The following is an 18,732-nucleotide window of genomic DNA, read 5'->3' on the forward strand; positions in this document are numbered from 1 at the left end:
ACTTGTTTACAAGAGGGTCCACCTTGTTCAATTCATCAAAACATTTAGAGACGTACAAATAGACACTTCTATATAGCCAAAGAACAGAACAGAACAGGAATTTATCATAAAAGAGGTAAAAAGGGGAAAGAAACATATACAGTGAGGGGGGGAAACAAAAGGGGGGGGGATTCCGATTTTACGGGGGCCAGTTTCAAATTGCAGCCGTCCGTATATGCCCTTTGAGAGCGGTTTTGAAGGAGTCAAGGGATTCACATGTCTTAATGACTGTTGGTAGGGCGTTCCACATTTTGGTGGCATAGGAGCGAAAATAATTTAGTCCCTTGTTCGTACCGAATCTGGGTTGTACATGGTTTGTACATGGTTTGTTGCACTCCCTCTGGTGTGGACTTCGTTTACATTAAGGAAGTATTTAGACAGGTACATGGGTATCTTATCTTGGTGGTGTATCGAATCTTGTGGACCAGACCCATTGCAAGATGCACTCTGTTGTCGACCCTAAGCCATTCCAGCCTGTCAAAGTGGGCAGGGGTGAGGCCAAGTAGGAGCCTGACCAGTTTGTTTTGGGAGGTCTGGAGCCTTGTTTTAAGGGCCTATGAGGTGCTGTGGTACCAAGAGGTGCATGCATAGTCAAAGAAACCATGTACGAGGGCTCCTGTTAGGGTCTTCAAGGTGTTTTGTTGACCAGTGAGGAGATCCTGTAAAGGAATCTTGTTCTTTGATTCTTTGATTACGTTGGTGGCCATTTTATCACCGGAAAGATTAGCCTCCAGGATGGAACCTAGGTAGGTAATTTCATCTTTTTGTGTGATAATATTGTCAGTTGTCACCCACTCTAATCAAGAAGCCATCTGCCTTGCTGAGATTACTATTTGATCCGAAGGATTCAGATGCCACCATGGGTGCACTGTGCACCCATGGTGGCATCACTGGTGGCATGTCATATCAGGAACACATTGTAGAGTGCACTGTGCACTGTGCAGTGTGCACCCATGGTTGCATCACTGGCATGCATTCTAATATCTGGGCTTATCAGCGCCACTTATCAGCTTATCAGGTCAAGTTGTCCTATATGTAATTTATTGGGGTTTTATTGGGATACTGAGGAAGTAATTTCTTCCTCTGCCTAGTCACTAGTGGGAATGTGCGTGCAAAGTTTCACGGAAATCACACAATGTGTTCATGATGTGCTGCATTTTGTTCAAAACGGAGCACTCCTGCGACCTTTGGAAGGCAATCGTAGTCAATCAGGATGCAGTATGAAATATCTGAAAGACCCGTTTCGTTTTAATGGCTATAGAGAGAGACTGTGTAGTGTGTACCAATTTGCGTGATGTTTGGACAAAATCTGTAGGTGATGGACGGTGTACTGTGAAAAAAAAACTGTGTTTTGCAAAAAGCGGCCTCCTGGTGGCGCTATAACAGGCCAATGTGGAAAAGTTGCGTTTCAGCTCTGGCATCCAGGGAGTGTGTGCAGACTGCAGAGTTAGCTCTGGTCCATAGCCTCCTGCACTTTACTTCCGTTGCATTGAGGCTATGTGGCCGTTCTATTTCCTAGCCCCCATGAAACGCGGACAAACCTTGTGATCACCAAATTTGTGATGTAGGCCTATTTTAAAGTATTGTTCCGTTCAGTGTGAGAGGACCTCAGTGGAAATAAGTCTCTGGACTTTACTGTGAAATCCTTGAATCGCTGATTATAATGTTGTATTATGATTGCTTTTCTAAATAAATCAAATCAAAATCAAAACCAAAATCAAACCTCTCCTGCTCTGTTACGAAAATAAAAAGAACGTTTCACCTACTCACCAATACAAAGGCAGTTTGTGTAATTAGAAAGCCTACTTTCCTTAGTGGATGCACTTTGAGCCCCCCACCACAAGTATAAAATGTACTTTTTGGCCAGAAAGGAATTTCTTTTCACCAGAGGTGGAAAACAAATCCCTTTCTGGCCAAAAAGTACATTTTATACTTGTGGGGGGCACACACACACACACACGGACGGACGGAGTGCAACATACTCTCTCCCCCTGCCTTCGAGACAATAAAATGTTCTCACACCATATTGTTCTATGACAGATGTCTGTCAGAGCCAATTAAGCTCTCATCATGAATGGTTGTTATAACATGTACTTGTCACAATAATCCCCCGCAAGAACAACAACAACAACAACTGCTGTAAGTCACTCAAGGAGAAATGTTCCAATTTCTTCTTGTTCCACTTCCAAATCATGTGACGGTGACATTCTCCCCTGGCCGCCGTTCCTGTCCACAGGCACAACACAACACACGAGAGAACTAATCAGACATAATCAGCTGCCATTACTGGCCTACTGGGGCACAGGCTATTGACCTTATACACACCACTGCCATCTTGCCAGCAACAGCAAGGTGCTAACTAGGTGCAATTTCCCATTGACAGCCCACACATCCAAATAGAAATTCAGCAGGTGATTTTTTTTTTACCAGATGCTATGCAATAGCAAGGCAAGCTGAGTCTATCATCCACCTGCAGTCCCCGCTCTTACCACTAGGGCCGAGCGCCTCAACATTGGAGTGCATAGCTGGCCCCTTGGCTAAACCGCGATGCACTGTTTCTGTGCACACCGCAAATATGTCCGGGTGGAAATGAACGACTCAGAACACAATATTTCTGCCTTAGAGAATTTTGGTTCCTACCTAAACTACTGCGTTGAAACTGACAGAGGCAGTTATAGCGGACACCCGCAGATTAATAATAATGCAGCTGGTAATTGATTTAATCAATTCTTGTTTCTATGTGTTGGAATTTGGAAGTGCTCGTTGGATAATCACTCAACAGCCCCGGCCTGCATACCACCTGTTTTCAATTTGCACATAATCCAGGAGGCAGCAGAGCGTTGCTTTACTGAAAGCAAGTGCCTATACTGTAACTGTAGGCCTATACGTATAGGCCTACCTACCTGCAGGTATTACGTGCACATCGTCTCTGTTAAAAACGGTCACTTTTCAGGATTCACATTCGAGTATAGCAGATCAACAAGCTCAAAACGCATCACTTCTCGTCAGGTTTCGCGCCATGGCAGATCTGCTATACTTTTGATGCTTTGGTGTGACGCTGTAGTATGACCAAGTAGGGCATAACTTTACGAGAAAAAAACGACACAAAAATGTAGGAGTATGGAGATGAGAGGTTTCTACAACAACGATACCTAAAAGCCCCCCCCCCCCCCCCCCCCCCCCTCTCTGTTTTCCGCTTCTACTTACAAATGGAGCCCTGTGGGCAAGTGCATTCCACGAACACTATGAGTGCCGTTAACAGTGGATGAACCACATACTGAGACAGAATGACTCACACACACATGCACGCACGCACCCACGCACGCACGCGCGCGCGCACAGTGAGACGACGATGAGCTTTAGAGGAGCACCACCACCACCACCACCACCACCATCTCGCTTTCATCCCATAATCGCATTGATGAGGAGAATCAATTACGTGGAGGGGATGTTGTCAGTCTTCTGCAGCTCATATCCAGTTACTGTAATCGTCCTTTTAACGGGGAATAAAACGGCTTCGTATACCGTGTTCCTGCCAGGGCTGACTCACTGGCTGCTTACGGTAATTCAGGACCAAAACAAGGCTATATTTTCCACAGAAATAATAATCTTGGGGTTTTTGACATAACGGATCACAATGGTCTAGTTTTTGCCTCGGTCTAGTTGTTTGACGTCAGACATTCTCTTTCTATGCCCTTCAGGCTGCATCAGTTGTCAACAATGCAGAAGACAATACAAATTCTTCTTTCCTTTTGAGGGCGGCGGTAGCTTGGTCGGGTAGAGAAGCTTTGGTAATCGGAAGGCCACCACTCGGCGGTTCATCTCCTGTGGCCCGCCCTCGGTCCCAGTCGTGCCCTGCAATAGGCCTACAGTATATGTCAACGTGTCCCTGAGCAAGACTCTTAAAGATGGAGGGCCGTAATATTTTTCTGTACACTATAATGTTTGTAGAGGTTACAGAAAGTGATAAAAATGATTCAGTTCATTAAGTATACCCTGTTTTCACCTTAGCACCGCCCACCGGAACTTGAGCCTCATCCCGCAGCTGTTGTTGTATGATAATGAGGGAGGGGTTAGGATTATGATGTCACAAAAGTGGTGTATTTCGATTGGGCCTTTTGACTCAAAGGCTTTCAGCTTTCAGGAAGAAACAAAAAATACACAGGGAAGATATTATTTGAATATTCTAACAACCACACCTGGGGGTCTGTTAGAGTAATCTTAACTCCAGAGACACATACAAAACAGAAAAAGTACATCGTTAAAACCAACAGCTCCCTCCCAAGCGCTCATGGCGAACCATCTGGGAAGCCAGCTTGGTGAAGCTGCAACCGAATTAATAACTAAACTGCCAGTTGTTTTCCCATAAAACTGCATAATGGGAGTATTAGGGTGCGATCAAACCAAACCGTAATGCCTATGCTTTTCAATGGGAACAGAGCATTCATTTATTTTCCTTTTTGTACCAGCTGCCAGGCTGGTCTACTTTCTATCAGGTTGGTAGTGGCAACTTACCATTTAATTGGCTGCCGTAGTCACCTATCTTTCTGATTGGCTGCCTCGTCCCTATCAACCAGACACTTTTTGCCTCTAGCTATCCGACCTCTCAGACAATGGGATAGTATTGCATTGCAGCCAGCAAGTTGCAACAATAACAACCCACTAGTTATTTCACCAAGGGATTCTTATGTCAACTTTCATGAGGTACAACACGCAAGCTAACCCAGGTAAAGTAATTGCACAGCACAATTCTGCAGATGTAAGAAGGCAGCTGGTAATTAATTGATGTTCAACAATTCTTGTTTTTTGTGGAAATCCGCAAATGGCAACAAACCGCTCTGTTATAGGATTGGCAGAATCCGCCACATTTATGTGTGGAGTTTGCATGTTCTTTCCGTGGGCCCTAGGGTATAGGTACCCTCACAAAAACATGCAGTAACTCGATCCTCACCTCCCCCTGGCCAGCCGGGGCACGTGATGGAGGGGCAAGTAACTGGTTGGAATAACGTGTTCCTTCCATGTGATATGTCCCTAAAATCCTACCGGGAAAACTCCCCCCTGTCAGGTGAAAAGTAGCCTGAGCTAATGTGTTATAGGTTTCTGGTCTAGAGGGGCGGGTCGCGGCAAAGATTAGCGCACGCCCCTGATTGGATCTCACCCCCTGCCCCCCCCCCCCCCCCCCCAAACGGATATATTTCACACAAAACACATTAATAGTCACAATCTCTTGTTAATGCTTTTCATGCTAGAAGAAAGCGTTCCGTTTTTAAATGAACTGGAATCTGTAACAAATGTAACTCTCGAGCGTGACCTCAACACTCCAAGTCATATTTGCAATATGCATGCTGACATTATGCAATTGTGTTCTCTAGCTCACCGTTAACCAAAACCTTGGGTTGGGGGACCCACGATTGGATCGTGGACCTATGTGTTTATGGGTCGCGAGTAAATATATATTTCAAGGACAGACTAACTCTGGGGGAGCCTGGGACGGAAGCTGGGAACCTCAAGTTCCCATCTGGCCCCTCTACGGCTACTCTACCCCTGAGCCACTGCCGACAGACAGACAGACAGACAGACAGACATGACACGACACGACACGACACGACACGACACGACACGACACGACACGACACGACACGGATACAACTTAGATTAATACATACAGATAAATGTACAGATTAAGTAGGCTATAAAAAACCCTTGTTGTCATAGCCTCATCATCCTCCTGATCCTCCTCCTTCCGGCAGAGAAAAGAGAGAGAGAGAGAGAAGTGCCACGTCATTGCGGAGTGCAGCGAGAGAATTGCCTAGTCATTGTTGTGAGTGCGTCCCCCTCCTGTCTTGTCCTGTCTTATCCTGCCCATCCTGACCAGTTCTGTCCTGCACGTGTGCGTCACACTCTGGTTCCTGCATGTCACATGATGCCACACACACACACACGCACACACTGCACCTTGACTCAGCCTGCTGACGAGCATCACAACACTACGCAGATAACCTCTGAAGCAGAAACCTTGTATCTCCATGTTTCACATTTTGACGTTGGTTTTCTTATTTTCCCATAAATTAATGTCCGACACACTGAAATATGTCTCAGCAGCAGCCATGTATGCAACAAGCACAACACAGAGGGGAAAAAAACTGGTCAGATGAAATTGACTGATGGACAGATATACTTCTTTATGACCTTATTGTGTTTTGGAATGCTGCTTGTAATCCCGAAGGCAGCAACCATGAAGATATTCCCCTTTTAAATATATGGGCTAGGGTGATATTCCTTGACAAACCTTATTATATGAGTATAGAGTCTCTCAAATCATATACAAGAGTTCCACACAAAATGACTGAAAATAGCAGATCTAGAAGCTCACAATGCACGCTGTGAACTTGTAGATCTGCTATTTTTACTATTTTAAAATGTTTAAAGAGAACCTGCTTTGGACATACACGGTTTCCACCCGACAATGACACGTACAGATACGTGAGTGTGTGTGTGTGTGTGTGTGTGTGTGTGTGTGTGTGTGTGTGTGTGTGCGCGCGTGTTCCCATGGGTGACTCTGTTATTGACATGTTTCACATGTTTGCCTAACCCTAACCCATGGCGGAAAGTAAGTGCACTTACTCGCATTTACTCAAGTACATGTTCTTAAGTACACTTTTGAGGTATTTTAGTTTTTACTTGAGTATGTCCATTTTTCAATACTTATCTGCTATATTCCTTTTAACATGTTGAAGAAAAAAGGAGAAATTAAACCAACCTGGGAAATGGGACATTAATTCTGCATAATGCGTTTTACTTTTGGACCTTTAAGCATGTTTTGAGGCCAATACGTGTGTACTTCTTCACCACTGGTTGACGCAGCCGCTGAGTTCATCAGTACCATGTAAGTACTTGACTTCATCAGTACCATGTAAGTACTTGACTTCATCAGTACCATGTAAATAATTGACTTCATCAGTACCATGTAAGTACTTGACTTCATCAGTAGCATGTAAGTACTTGACTTCATCAGTACCATGTAAGTAATTGACTCCATCAGTACCATGTAAGTACTTGACTCCATCAGTACCATGTAAGTACTTGACTTCATCAGTACCATGTAAGTACTTGACTTCATCAGTACCATGTAAGTACTTGACTTCATCAGTACCATGTAAGTACTTGACGTCATCAGTACCATGTAAGTACTTGACTTCATCAGTACCATGTAAGTAATTGACTTCATCAGTAGGCCTACCATGTAAGTACAGTGTTGTTTTTGGAAGAATTACTTTATTTTATTTTTAGTCATATAGTCTCTTGAATGGTTTTAGTCACCTGGAAGGTTTTAGTGTTAGTCTAGTTTTAGTCGACTAAATGTCATAAGAAATCTCTTTTGGCGGGCCTTGATGTTGTCGTAATGACTGATTTTACACTTGCTGAAAATAGCCGATCTACAAGCACGGATCGCAGTGCGACGCGTTGTGAGCTTGTAGATCGGCTATTTTCAGCATGCAACCAAGTGTAAAATTACTTCAGTGAAAAAAGGTAGTCGACAAACATTTTTCGTCTTAGTTTTAGTCGAAAAAAACCCCACTGCTTGAGTAAATGTACTTAGTTACTGTGTGTGCACCACTGTAGCCATCATTGACACAGACACGGGTGTCCCTGTCATTGTGTAACTCAAACACAAAAAGACCTTCCCATGGGTGAGTCTCTTATTGACTATATTCACATGTTTGCTGCTGTGTGAACAACATGGTCTGTGGTCATATTACAGTGGCCTTGTGGTTAGAGCAGGGGTCTTAGTTCCAACAAGAGGAGCGGGACCCCTAGGCAGTCCACAGAGTTACTAAAGGAGGGCCGCTGAATCTTTGTGTGGTAGGAATTTAACCCTTGAGAAGCATTGGCTGAAAATATCCGATCTACAAGCTCTGTAGATTTGGGGTAGGGAAAGAAGAACAGCCAATTAAAGGTCATGGGTTTACTATAAATTGTTGTTAAATGTGGTTAAATGTCTGAAAATACACATGAATCCAACACAGAGCTACTACACTGATGATAGTTCTGTCAAACAATAAGTTTAAACTTAAGTCTACAACACAATGTTATACAATATGCTTCATCTCTCTCTCTCTGCTAAGGGGCCTGAAAAACATTGAAAACTCCTGGGTTAGAGTGTTCGATTCCCCGCCTGGGTCATACCAAAGACTGGGATGGGACCCACTGCCTCCCTGCTTGGAATCAAGGATTGGATTGGGGGTAAGTCCCCGTGACATACTAGCACCCCAGAGCGACATGTATGGCAGGTTAAAACTAACCCGTGGCAGGTTAAAACTAACCTGTGGCTTCCTGTGAGGTTAGGTTTAGGGCGGGTTTTAGGTAGGGTGTCGGACTAATGCCTGGCGGACTGCTATGTCGGACCAAACACATGCACCGTCATGTCCAGGGGATGCTTGCACAAGTTGCACATCAAGCTGCCTCACACAATAGAAGATGCAGTAGGCTCCATGGGCCTCATACATAGTTTTAAGCCTGGCCTTTGGGACAACCAGAAGGCCCTTGGCTTAGGGCTGTCATGTCAAACGATATTTTTTAAAATCTGTATTAGCCTACACCATTCGAACTATGTCCGAAATATGCCATGTTTTTCTGTATATTGTTATTGGAATGGAAAGTCAGAAGGCGGATATACATTTAGCACACCAGCAGGGCTCCAGACTAAAGGAGTCCCTAAGTCCCAGGGACTGTAAAATATCTATTTGGGACTTAAACTGAGCCCTGTAGCGTATAGTATAGTATAGTATAGTATAGTAGTATACGTACAGTATTAATGTTTTATTCATTACTAGAGTGGGGACCAGTGCCCGTGGGAGCCTGGGCAGGGGCCCTGCCCAGAACCCGGGCAGAGGCCTTGTGATGTCAGCTGTGGCCCGGGCAGAGGCCTTTTGTGGCGGTTCTGGACAACCGTGGGTTCGACCGACTCAACGCCGGGCACTTCACTCCCTGTGGGGGTGTGGAACGCGTGTGTCGAATTTGAGGTAGGTGGGGCGAACGGTTCTCAAGTTACGTGGATTACAGACGTAGTACACACAGAGACTTGGTGCATTTATTTAGATAGATAACAAATCCAATGAGGTAGGATGGTTTATCCCTGTCTCTCTGTTGTGCTATGTGATTTGAGACGCTGCCTATGTAAATTGTGCAGCCTTATAGGGGTAGATATAGTGCAGATATGGTGAAAGTGATCTCAAAGGTCAACCAGAGAACTCGATTTTTGAGCAGGATATCCCCCTATGTCAACAGCAGTGCTATGAGGACCTTGGCCGGTGCCCTCATCCAGTGTCACTTTGACTATGCTTGTACTTCATGGTACAGACTACAGAGGTATCTCTAAGCCAAACAAAGCTGCAGACCTCCCAAAACAAGCTTGTGAGGTTACTACTCTCAAATGAAACCCCAGGTCTCATCTTACCTCCACCCACTTTAGTAGCCTGGTGTGGGCGTGCTAAGAGTGGAGGAGAGAGTATCTCAGCTCTCATTGTGTCTGGTCTTCAAGATCCTAGATGCCTCTGTTCCTAAGTACCTGCTGGGTTACCTCTCACGGGTACTCAACCAGAGGAAGTTCACATGATCTAGTTCCCCCCAGTTTCAGGACGCTCAAGGGGAAAAATGCATTTTATTACACAGCCACTACTCTGTGGAAGGCACTCCCTCCAGCCCTGAAATCCTTAAATTATCTTGCAAGATTTAGGAAAGACCTTAAATCATGGCTCCGTCACTCTTCACAATAACTGGTCATAGTCAGTTTCCGACCCTGGATAGCCCATCTCCCATGCTCTGGATTCTTCTCTTAGGGTACCTTTTGTCCTTTATATAGCTCCCATGCAGCCTTACTGAAGGATTCTCTTTTATTTGTTTCATGGTTGTTTTGTTTGTGGTTGTTTGTGTATAGTTTTATTATGTTACAAGGTGGACCACAATGGACACACTGGATAGTGTATAGTCCATTTGGCATTTTCTAAAATGATGTCACTTTTTGTAATTGTTTTGAACTGCCAATAAAGTATTCTATCGATCTAGAGTCGATGCTGGGATTATTAGATGTATGGGGCGGGTCATCCAGGCATGGATTAATTGCGTTAAACATTTTTTTATAATTGATTTCACAAATGAATTAACTCAGTTACTTTGACAGCCCTAATATATATATAAATTCTGCAAGCAATTAACAGCCAGTGACGTGAAGACAGAACCGGAGTTATTAAGTGTGATCTGTGACTGGTGTTTGTATTGTAATACGTCTGGCAGCTGCATTTTGGATTAGTAAGTAATCTAGAAATAGATCGAGGAGTACTTGGGCTGTTTAATTACTACAGCCGTCTAGACGGGATGAAGCAAATGTGTGAGCGGAGAGCAAGAGTGGATTTGATTTGAGCAATGTTTTGCAAATGACAGAACATATAGTACATGCACAACATATTTCACATCACTTTCTGTGCACTTGATGGTATGGTTGTTTGGCCTTCTTTTGCAGAGAGACGCAGCAAACTTTTTTTTAGTTTTTAAAGCCTCATTAGGAAACGTCCTATGTAGTTTGTTACTGTGAGATGTCCTGGAAAAAATGAGAGCTGTACAAGATCTAATGACTTTGACTTAAGTCTCTAGGGTGCACACTGAGTATGACAAATAGACTACTTTTCTTTTAATGCCCTCAACTCATGTAATGCCCTTCAACACATTTTAAAGTTTATTTCGTTTGCACAGTTCAAATTGATCATGCTCCCTGCATGCTGTGTATCTGTTTTTAATTGTATATTATTTATTTTTTCATTGTAAATGAGGGTAAACTTAGTGACTTTCAGTATAATTAAAGGTTTGGATGAATGAATGAATAAATTAATGAATTAACCCATTCACACACACACATTCACACACCAACGGCATAGGAAACCGCATGCAACCGTGCGGTTACATTATAAGGCAAAAAGGATATCAACATATACAGTAGCTTAGAATTTAACAAAATCACACCCGTGTGAAGTGAGGGGGCGCGCTCTTATCATCGCACATCATCATACGTCATCTCATCCCGGCCAATCACAATTTGCGTCCTCGCCTTCAACATCAATGTTTGCGTTACGCAATGTTTGTGTTCCACTCACAATTGTCCAATTCATTGTCAATTGCATTTAATGTTTGTGTTGGGACAAAGATTGGTTTACATACACCAAAATCTGGACACAGGCCCTCAACAATGTCACATCAAACACATGTCATCAACATACAAACACTATATTATGTACATGTCATCAACATACAAACACTATATGTACATGTCATCAACAAATACAAACACATGTACAAGGAGAAAAGGGAAAAATGTTGGCAGTGAATTCCTTCTGATGCAATTATTTATCTCCCCTTGTGGTGTCGTGATAGATGTTTTTCCAGGCCAATTGTGATAGGATCAGCCAGCTGGGCATTCCACATTTTGGTGGCAGAGCAGTAGAATGATAACTTTCCCAGGTTTGTTCCAAATTTGGGTGGTACCAGATCATGGTCGCTCCCCCTAGGGTTGTGGCTGTGGGTGTCACTCACTTTGGAGAAGTAGTTTGACAGGTTTGAGGGTATTGAGGGCACTGTCTCTGTCACTTGTAAATACCAATCCTGTTGATATTTGCTTAACCCTGACTGAGCCAAACTATACAGTAGCAAAGTGTGCTAGGATGGAATGAGGTGGAGCATCAACATGGAACGTGACAGGAGGACAGCACCGGCTGTTGCAGCCAGGGGTGTCGCGTCCATCGCATATGGACAGGTGGTCAAATCGTTCCCCCCCCTATACTCGTCACCTTTCTGACGCAACAAGACATCTGCTCCTAAACACTGTTCCTCACTATAAGCCAGCCGGCAAGGAAAAAGGGGAGATTTGGGTTCAAACAGAGGCTGGTTCCCAGGTGGTCTGGAAGGAAAAGTTTGATCACTCTGTTGATTTGCAGTATGTTTTTGGAACAGCTCGGAAAGTCTGACTCATGTCGGGAGACGGCCGTTATAGGCCCCTATTGATGACGTGTTTGACAGTGAATCCCTGCTCAGGTTACTGTTTCCAAATGCAGGCAAAACATGGGCTCAATCGAAACATGCCTCTGTACTGTACCAGCAACAGCAGCCTTCATCAGCTACTGTATCGTCACAACCACTCATCTCAACATAGCTTTAACCAGTGGCGTGCACAGACATTTAGAGGGGCAGGTGCTAAAGTGAAAAAAGGGCACCTTGTGCAGCGCGTCATGGAACCGGCCGGTTGCCTTAATAGTGTGAGATTTATAGATTTTGGGGCCTAAATAATATATTAGAAGCTTTTTATCGAGAATTGATCAATGTCACCGTGGTCCACATACTGTACAGTGTACACTGTACAAAAATAAATTAAAAAGGGTGTTTTTGGGGTTTTCTTTTCAAAAGGGCACATTGCCAAAAGGGCATGGGGTGCTAGAGCACCCCCTAGTGTCTATCTGTGCACGCCACTGGCTTTAACCACTATAGTTATCAAACCCATTTGAACTCATTTGGATCCCCAAATTATTTTGGCTGAGATATCCCCTATCAGAATCCATAACTGGGATTGGCTGTATCGTGATTATTAACTTTTGTGCTTCATATATCTATGCTTATCATCTCTCTCTCATCTAAGGCTAAGGGGGCCTTGGGCTGAAATCACATTGAAGTCATTTCAATTCAAATTTGACCTTTACGACTTATGATTTTAGTGCCCAAAATATACAGAAGGTATTATGTCATTGTATTGTTTTTTCCCATATATTCATCATGTGTCCTGTGATTTTCTTGTGTTCATCATAGCAGCAGTGCTATTTAAAATCACGTAAACTCAAATGTTTGGTGGGTGCAGGGAGATTACATAACGTCCATTTGGTGTAAGAAGCCTTTATTTACTTCCCCTTTTTTGGCAGTAGTGATTCGATTCCCGTGCCAGAGTGTCAGTGAATGAGCACGGCCCACCCACCCGCGTGGGTGGGTGGGCCGTGTGGGGGTACCGGATTAGGTGCCAGCGACACCCACTGAATCATGAGTCAAATCCGCAAGCCCAGAACAAAAGATCAGAGGTAGAAGAAAACCTCCTCCGAAAAAGAGATGGTTGAGCAACAATAGGCTGTGTGTGCACAGAGTGCAGTGTGCAGCCATATTGGGAAGAAATCGGGCCTCTTCCTTATTAGTTCCTTCACAGGTCTTACCAATGATACTTAATTATGATGGCTCTGTTCCATGCAATGCAGCACAGTGGTTCACAAACTGTTTTATAACTAATTACCCCCATAACTCTGTTTACAAATGGACCCACTTTCAGAGTTACACACCCCTAAGGGGCCATTTGGGGCCCTCAAGGAACCATGAGACCCACTGGTGTGTTTCCAGTGAGCCAACATGCATATTATCAGCACCCTGACTCTGTTTGAACAGAATGCCTATGAAAGATGTAAGGAAGAGGCCCAATTTCTTTCCAACATAGCTGCTGTGCACAGCATTCTGCCAGGTTGCCGGCGTTGTCGCGCTTCAAATAAAGCAAAGCATCATCGTTCAGGTTCTGGTATTGTATTACGTATTACTGATGAATTGAGTACATGGACCAAAATGGAAACAAGCCACAGACGGCGCCGAGTACTTTTTGTGTTATACTTAAAATAACAATAAAACATCACACCCGTGTGAAGTGAGCGGTGCTAATATATTAAAGTCTAACTCATGTTGATTAGGTGATGTAATGGTGATGTAAGCGGTGCAAACACAAACATTAAACGCCATTAACAATAAAGAGACAATATTTTTTACCTTCATTGTCAATGGCGTTTACAAAACAAACATTGAACTAAAAAAGACAAACATTAAACCTGTGTATAGGAGGGGCTAGCGGCCCTCAAAAACAGAAGGGTACATAGAAGGTTTCCACTACACACGATCTAAGTGTGTAAGTAGTGTGCTATTGTGCTTGGGTTCGTCTCTCGCATAGTTAGCGGGGACGAGACAGCCAAAATGTACTGTGTAGTAGGCCTACAGTGGTAGTACAGTCAGTGGTCACTGGTTGGTCATAGAAATAGCCATGGCTTTGGAAATATTTGTCAGAAGAAATACTAACTTTCAGGAACGTGTCCAGCCAGCAGAGAAATCCGATCTGCAGGTGATTATTTATTTCCTCCGGTGGGTTAGGTTGTCCTCGCACTCCCCGTTCCTTCCAACTTTTCACACCATATGACATTGCCTTATAGAATATACTGTAACTGATAAGATTTGTAACAGAAATAATTCAGTGGAGCAGTGCCAGCATTTCAGTCCCTGAGCATTAAAAATAGGCTACTACTGAACAAAGGGGAAATGTAACCACACAAACTCTAGCTGGGGTCAAATTAGCTGAAATAGCCATTCAGCTATTTCTGAATGACGGAAATATAAAAAGGAGTGGTCAAACCCATCTAACTACTTTAGCTTGGGACCCCTGGAACACACATCAAAACTAACAAATTAGCCACCAAACCAGAATCATGGAGATGATTTTATTGTGAACTCTCTTTTGAATGTGATGACGTAATGAGTATACATTTGTAGCCAGGCAAAGTTGAGCCTCAAGGGCCACCGTAGACTGGCTCGCCTGTCACTTCCTGTCAATCAGTGTGGAGCATAATAAAGGCCCCACAGTCTAACAAACAGGTTGCTTGGTGTTGGCTGTGCGGTCCTGAGACCTGGGTCTCCTGTTTTAATTGTTTTATCTTTTCCCTATAGGCTACCTTTGGGTGAGTTCATGTGTCAGAGGGGAGAAAGATGTGAATAAACACAAACACTCAAATAGAAGTCACCACTGTTGTTTTGTTTAGAGTCACTGATTTTAGTATTTAATTTAATTTGAGCCATTATAATGTTGTTGTTGTTTGGTTTGTTTTAGAAAACAATTCCATTGCATCCACATTTATATATTAATAATAAATTAATGTGCTTTTGCAACATTGTTCTGAGCTAACTTAAATAAACTTTCATATGCTTGGGGGAAAACTCATGTCTCAATCTCATTGGCGAACTTGTGCATAATAGGGAACCCAATTTACATAGTTATTCATTGTATTTCCTTGATACCAATATCAAGGTGGCGTAGTCATTTTTAATCATTAAGAGTGAATTCCTTGCCCACCAGGTTACATTCTGGCATAGTCGCCAGGACTCAAGGAGGCCACTTGAGAGACATGAAGTTTTATTATTTATTTATTTGTCAAGAAATGGCTCCATTTTGTGTTTAAATAGATCAGTTTAAGTTATGCAAAACAGCAGTTGGTGCACCGTGGCACCAGCTGACTGCTTCCACCTTCCAGTGCAAGTGTCTGGCTAAGGAACTCCAGGAGCTGAGAGAGTTGGTGCGGCAACTGCAGGCCGAAAAGGAGCAGCTACTGGCTGAACAGGAGGTGGCAGAGATTAAGAGTAAGTAAATTAGTAAGTAAATTTTATTTATATAGCACCTTTCACAGAGAGGACTCACAAAGTGCTTTACATACAATAAAAATACAGAACAAGAGGTTGAAACAGCAGCAAGAGCAGCTAAATAAACTTGCACAACTCCTCTGTAGCGCTACAGTCAGCCTCTAACCCTTCTCAGCCAGCCTCTAGAGACATTTCCAGTCAAAAGATTCAGGTCCAGTGATATTCTGGCGTTGCCAGAGACTCATGGGTCACTTTGCGAGACAATGTGATAACGCTCTGGTTGTTCAAGCAAGCCGATAGCCATGAGGTTACCAACCTCTCGGCATCTTAGCACAGGGCTGTACGAGAACCCCGCTACCTGTCTGCAAGCGGCAAGTGTGAGACAGCTAAAAGCCACTCTGGAGGACGGCAGCTCCTGCCCAGGGTGTACAGAAGGCCAGACGGAGGGGGGAAGGTCCATGTTGCTTCTGGAGCGTATGAGGGAGGAGGTATTCCGCCAGCTACACGACAACCTGGGTCACCGCAGTGTACACTGAACTGATGTACCCTAAGCTAGAGGTGGCCAAACTGTTGCACCACAACAGGACTCGTCTCAGGTCCACCATCCACACGGCTTGCTGATGCACAAGCCTGTGTCATGTGGCCGTTCTGTTTCTCCACCTATGGGGAACCAAGTGTCCAACAGTCTGAGGGATGCAGAAGAAGAGGAAGGCACATCATGGCAGACCCTGTCGACTTCACGGTACCACGTCGAGATGACATCCCAGCCAGTGACACCCCCTGATGACTGATTTTAGTATTTGTTGAGCCATTTCTTTTGTATAGTGTTTTTGTTGTTTGGTTTGTTTTAGAAATTAATTCCATTGCATCCACATTAATATATATTAATAATGTGCTATTGCAACATTGTTCTGAGATAACTTAAATGAACTTTCATTATGCAGAACACAGAACTCCATATAGGAATAAAGGGACACAGAGAGACAGATACAGAAATCTCCGTATATGTGCATAAAAGTGACACAGACAGATGGGTAGAACGTTTACTCTGACACGGGTACAACTGGTATTGCATAGCCGTGTGGGGCATGGATCTCCAACTTCCATTGTTACCGACTGCTCTACAGCGGAGCACCGGTCTAGTCTTTGAAAATAGCACAATTCTACAAGCTCACAACTTGTCGCACAGTTGTGACCTTGTAGATCAGAAGTAGATTGTACTTTAAGTACAATTATGTCTTCTAGGAATCCTGATCATCAGCAAATTCATCTAAATTTTGTTCATCGGACATACTTAACTCCCCGCAGATTGTGTGCTATGCGGATTTTAAATAACCATAACTGCACTTTCTGCACTCCGAACACCATAGGTACATTCTTTCATATGGTGTGGGAGTGTCCGGATGTCCTCACATTTTGGAATCTGGTTGCTGCTAAACTTTCGATTATTCTACAAATTAACATTACACCCTCCCCATCTCTATTCTTATTAAACGATGTATCCCAATTGCCTTTAAATAATACCCGTATTCGTGTCTTCTTTGCTGGCGTAACGGCCGCAAAGAAGATGGTTGCTTCGCACTGGAAACCACCTCACACCTTGACGTTTCGCCAATGGGCTTTGACCTTTTTAGATATCATCTATATGGAATTGTCAACCGCAAGATTGCACGGAGCAAAGGAAGTAAACATTGATATTTGGTCTGATATTGCAGATATGGTTAAAGACATGATTTAGTCATTATTTATTTATTTTTCCCTATTGCACAGTGGTAGGAGTCCTGACATTTTATGACATCTTTGGTCCCGGGGGGAGGGGTGGGTGGGATTGTCTGTTTGTTTTTGTATTCCTTTCTTTTGCTGTTATGTGTTTTCATATGTTTTGTTTTCTTATTTTATTTCATTTGTGATGTTGACATGTTTTATTGTGATTTTTTGTCTTTAATAAAAAACAATTGATAACAAAAAAAAATTATGTAACTTTACTGCAATTTATTTACTTTGCAGCTCTGCTCACACATGATTACCAATTGTTTTTTTATATATATATTTTGGGGGCTTTTCTGCCTTTAATTGATAGTGACAAAGTAAGCTGACAGAAAATGGAGGGGAAAGAGAAGAGATCGAACACTGGCACACTGTCAGGCTGGATTGGCAGCCTAGATGTCCGGACCGCTAGGCCGGCACGGGCCCATGGCAATCAATTGTGACTGTTAGAAATGCTCTCACCTTGATGATTTGTCAGATTACCATAGTTACCTGCCATGTTGGCACTACAACCTCGACATTACCAACGCTTCATCACATGGATCTCTATATATGGAGCGGGCCAATACAGACGTCATCGGCTGAATCTCCATAATAGAGCATTACACTATATCTATACTATATCTATATCTGACATCACAATCATCAACTGCATCTCTCATACATGAGTGACACATCACTCTTATGTTGTAGGCTGTTATTTGGTAATATACAGTATTTGCATTCTACCACTGCCAATCACCGATATGTGGACTTTGTTTACCAGTACCACAGATCCTAATCTAGGAGTTCTCAGTTTACTATTAAGGGACACATGTGTGTGCACCTGCTGATCAAAGAGAGTACAACATCCACTAAACAAACAATAGATCTAAGATCTTTGAAACCTCCAGAACCTGCATGTCAACATCACTTTTGTTTTATATGATATGCACGTTTCAGCCCACTAAGTCTGGGGAAAGCCTTTTAAAAAATGAGTTGAAAGGAACCCGTTTTCTTTAATTTCTAAAAGACATGTAAAAGAATGATTGCAGTAGCCTACAGAGAGATCCAGTGATAAACCATAGTCCACAGTGCTCCCTGTTGGCCAATTCTGGTATAAGGGGGTCGCATCATACATTATAACCACTGGCTATTCGAATCAAATAGATTACTATTTATTAACTTTTTGGTTTTGGTTTTTATCTATAATCTGGAATTTTCTTTACACAAATCTTCTCTTCTAGCCCTAGCTAGAATCCCCCCCCCCCTTTTCCCCTCACTGTAGGCCTAAATATGTTTCCTTTCCATTTTTGCTTCCTTAATATGATGAATTCCTGTTCTGTTCGTTAACTATATAGAAGCGTCTATTTGTACGTCTCTAAATGTTTTGATGAATTGAACAAGGTGGACCCTGTTGTAAACAAGTATAATGCTTAATTGGGTCGTCCACTCACAGTTAACAGTCTTTGTATTGAGTTT

Source organism: Protomyctophum bolini, assembly GCF_963924005.1.
Source record: "Protomyctophum bolini genome assembly, chromosome: 4".
Classification (NCBI taxonomy): Eukaryota; Metazoa; Chordata; class Actinopteri; order Myctophiformes; family Myctophidae; genus Protomyctophum; species Protomyctophum bolini.